General features: G+C 37.0%; 1 pseudogene across 1 annotated transcript; it reads left to right on the plus strand.

The window, feature by feature from the left end:
• Positions 1-3,973: 3,973 nt before the first annotated feature.
• On the plus strand, positions 3,974-4,555 carry AT5G32161 (annotated as a pseudogene; the record flags this gene model as incomplete). Its single annotated transcript has 1 exon — positions 3,974-4,555.
• Between the last annotated feature and the right edge of the window lie 246 nt (positions 4,556-4,801).

A 4,801-nucleotide genomic window follows, 5' to 3' on the forward strand; every position in this document is an offset into this window, starting at 1 on the left:
AAGTTTGGTTAGTGTTTTGGAGTCGAATATGACTTTATGTCATGTGTATGAGTGAGTATAAAAACTAGAACCGCAACGGATCTTAAAAGCCTAAATATTGTATCCTTGTTAGAAAATACATAGACAAAGACTCATACAGAATTCGGCTAAACCATCAAAGCTTTTAGAAGCAAGAAGAAGCTTGGTTAGTGTTTTGGAGTGAAATATGACTAGATGTCATGTGTATGAGTGAGTATACCAACTAGAACCACAATTGGAATTTTAAAAGCCTAAGTATTGTATCCTTGTTAGAAGATACAAAGACAAACACTCATACGGACTTTGGTTACACCATCAAAGTTTTGAGAAGCAAGAAGACGCTTGGTTAGTGTTTTGGAGTCAAGTATGACTTGATGTGATGTGTATGATTGAGTATAAGAAATTAAACCGCAAATGGATCTTAAAAGCTTAAGTAATGTTTCCTTGTTAGAAGATACAAAGGCAAAGCCTCATACAGACTTTAGCTATACCATCAAAGCCTTGAGAAGCAAGAAGATGCTTGGTTAGTGTTTTGGAGTCAAATATTACTAGATGTCATGTCTATGAGTGAGTATGACAACTAGAACCATAACCGGATCTTAAAAACCTATGTATTGAATTTTTGTTAGAAGATACAAAGACAAAGACTCATACGGACTTCGACTACACTATCAAAGCTTTGAGAAGCAAGAAGAAGCTTGGTTAGTGTTTTGGATTCGAATATGACTTGATGTCATGTGTATGACTCAATATAAAAACTAAAACCATAACATATCTTAAAAGCATAAGTATTGTATCATTGTTAGAAGATACAATGAACGAAGACTCATATGAACTTCGGCTACACCATCAAAGCTTTGAGCAGCAAGAAGCAGTTTGGTTAGTGTTTTGGAGTGTAATATGACTTGATGTCATGTGTATGAGTGAGTATAAAAACTAGAACCGCAACGGATCTTAAAAGCCTAAATATTGTATCCTTGTTAGAAGATACATAGACAAAGACACATACGGAATTCGGCTAAACCATCAAAACTTTTAGAAGCAAGAAGAAGCTTGGTTAGTGTTTTGGAGTAAAATATAACTAGATGTCATGTGTATGAGTGAGTATACCAACTAGAACCACAATTGGAATTTTAAAAGCCTAAGTATTGTATCCTTGTTAGAAGATACAAAGACAAACACTCATACGGACTTTGGATACACCATCAAAGCTTTGAGAAGCAAGAAGAAGCTTGGTTAGTATTTTGGAGTCGAATATGACTAGATGTGATGTGTATGATTGAGTATAAGAAATTAAACCGCAACCGGATCTTAAAAGCCTAAGTACTGTTTCCTTGTTAGAAGATACAAAGGCAAAGCCTCATACAGACTTTAGCTATACCATCAAAGCCTTGAGAGGCAAGAAGAAGCTTGGTTAGTGTTTTGGAGTCAAAGATTACTAAGTGTCATGTGTATGAGTGAGTATGACAACTAGAACCATAACGAGATCTTAAAAACCTAAGTATTGAATTTTTGTTAGAAGATACACTATCAAAGCTTTGAGAAGCAAGAAGAAGCTTGGTTAGTGTTTTGGATTCGAATATTACTTGATGTCATGTGTATGAATCAGTATAAAAACTAGAACCGCAACATATCTTAAAAGCATAAGTATTGTATCATTGTTAGAAGATACAATGACGAAGACTCATATGGACTTCGACTACACTATCAAAGCTTTGAGAAGCAAGAAGCAGCTTGGTTAGTGTTTTGGAGTCGAATATGACTTGATGTCATGTGTATGAGTAAGTATAAAAACTAGAACCGCAACGGATCTTAAAAGCCTAAATATTGTATCCTTGTTAGAAAATACATAGACAAAGACTCATACAGAATTCGGCTAAACCATCAAAGCTTTTAGAAGCAAGAAGAAGCTTGGTTAGTGTTTTGGAGTGAAATATGACTAGATGTCATGTGTATGAGTGAGTATACCAACTAGAACCACAATTGGAATTTTAAAAGCCTAAGTATTGTATCCTTGTTAGAAGATACAAAGACAAACACTCATACGGACTTTGGCTACATAATCAAAGCTTTGAGAAGCAAGAAGAAGCTTGGTTAGTGTTTTGGAGTCGAATATGACTTGATGTGATGTGTATGATTAAGTATAAGAAATTAAACCACAACCGGATCTTAAAAGCCTAAGTAGTGTTTCCTTGTTAGATGATACAAAGGCAAAGCCTCATACGGACTTTAGCTATACCATCAAAGCCTTGAGAAGCAAGAAGAAGGTTTGTTAGTGTTTTGGAGCCAAATATGACTAGATGTCATGTTTATGAGTGAGTATAAAAACTAGAACCGTAACGGATCTTAAAATCCTAAATATTGTATCCTTGTTAGAAGACGCAAAGACAAAGACTCATACGGAATTCGGCTAAACCATCAAAACTTTTAGAAGCAAGAAGAAGCTTGGTTAGTGTTTTGGAGTAAAATATTACTAGATGTCATGTGTATGAGTGAGTATGACAACTAGAACCATAACCGAATCTTAAAAACCTAACTAATGAATTTTTGTTAGAAGGTACAAAGACAAAGACTCATACAGACTTCGACTACACTACCAAAGGTTTAAGAAGCAAGAAGAAGCTTGGTTAGTGTTTTGGATTTGAATATGACTTGATGTCATGTGTATGACTCAGTATAAAAACAAGAACCGCAACAGATCTTAAAAGCATAAGTATTGTATCCTTGTTAGAAGATACAAAGACAAACACTCATACGGACTTTGGCTACACCATCAAAGCTTTGAGAAGCAAGAAAAAGCTTGGTTAGTGCTTTGGAGTCGAATATGACTTGATATGATGTGTATGATTGAGTATAAGAAATTAAACCGCAACCGGATCTTAAAAGCCTAAGTACTGTTTCCTTGTTAGAAGATATAAAGGCAAAGCCTCATACAGACTTTAGCTATACCATCAAAGCCTTGAGAAGCAAGAAGAAACTTGGTTAGTGTTTTGGAGTCAAATATTACTAGATGTCATGTGTATGAGTGAGTATAACAACTAGAACCATAACCGGATCTTAAAAACCTAAGTATTGAATCTTTGTTAGAAGATACAAAGACAAAGGCTCATACGGACTTCGACTACACTATCAAAGCTTTGAGAAGCAAGAAGAAGCTTGGTTAGTGTTTTGGATTCGAATAAGACTTGATGTCATGTGTATGACTCAATATAAAAACTAGAACCGCAACAGAGGTTAAAAGCATAAGTATTGTATCATTGTTAGAAGATACAATGACGAAGACTCATATGGACTTCTGCTACACCATCAAAGCTTTGAGAACCAAGAAGAAGTTTGGTTAGTGTTTTGGAGTCGAATATGACTTTATGTCATGTGTATGAGTGAGTATAAAAACTAGAACCGCAACGGATCTTAAAAGCCTAAATATTGTATCCTTGTTAGAAAATACATAGACAAAGACTCATACAGAATTCGGCTAAACCATCAAAGCTTTTAGAAGCAAGAAGAAGCTTGGTTAGTGTTTTGGAGTGAAATATGACTAGATGTCATGTGTATGAGTGAGTATACCAACTAGAACCACAATTGGAATTTTAAAAGCCTAAGTATTGTATCCTTGTTAGAAGATACAAAGACAAACACTCATACGGACTTTGGCTACATCATCAAAGCTTTGAGAAGCAAGAAGAAGCTTGGTTAGTGTTTTGGAGTCGAATATGACTTGATGTGATGTGTATGATTGAGTATAAGAAATTAAACCGCAAATGGATCTTAAAAGCTTAAGTAATGTTTCCTTGTTAGAAGATACAAAGGCAAAGCCTCATACAGACTTTAGCTATACCATCTGATATGTCTATAATTTGCATGTTTTCAGTGTCTATTCATCATCACTTTGAGTCTAGTTTCGTATCATTCATCACTGTTTTATATCATTTCTCATCATTCTTGCACACTTTGCATGATTAGGATAGCTTTGCATACATATTGCATTTCTGAGTTGTTTTCAGGTGATTTGGAGCTGTTTGCGAGCAAATTGGAAGAAACGAGCCAGAACCAGAAGACATACTCGACCCCCAGGCCGAGTGACTTTGGAGCCATTCTTCCCACATACTCGACCCCCAGGTCGAGTGACTTTGGAGCCATTCTTCCCGTCCACTCGACCACCAGGTCGAGTAACCTCAGCTCAGGCCACTCGACGACATTACTCGACCCCCTGGTCGAGTACCGCTTCGCCACACCACCTGACCACACTCGACCATTCACTCTACCACGTTACTCGACCCCCTGGTCGAGTATCATCACTCACCACCATCACCATCAGTCGACCGGACACTCGATCACGTCTTCACAGTCTACTCAAATCCGCACTCAACCAGACAAGCTGAGCACAAGGAAGAAAAGAGGAGAAGACAAAGTGTTTGGAAGCGGCCTGGACCTCCATCGGATCACGAAGCCCATCTCGGCCCATTATCACTCTATGGGCCGGGCGATTAGGTTATTGGCCCGTCTACTATCATTTTATTTCGTTTGGTATAAATAGATGTTTTAGGGTTCTGTCCTGAGACATCTAGTCGACATTGCGTTTTTGCTTCAGTTTTATTTTCAGTTTTACTCTGCTACGCCGCTTTTGCTTCTGCAACCTGTAGTTCGCGATTTTTCCAAGTTATTGAGATTCCGCGTTTGATTTCATTAGTCATCTTGTTTCTCTACTCTTTATCTCTTTACTTATGCAATATTATCGTTTACCTGCGTTTATGTCTTTGAGCATGCTGTCTGAGTAGTGACT

Source organism: Arabidopsis thaliana, chromosome 5 (assembly GCF_000001735.4).
Source record: "Arabidopsis thaliana chromosome 5, partial sequence".
Taxonomy (NCBI): domain Eukaryota; kingdom Viridiplantae; phylum Streptophyta; class Magnoliopsida; order Brassicales; family Brassicaceae; genus Arabidopsis; species Arabidopsis thaliana.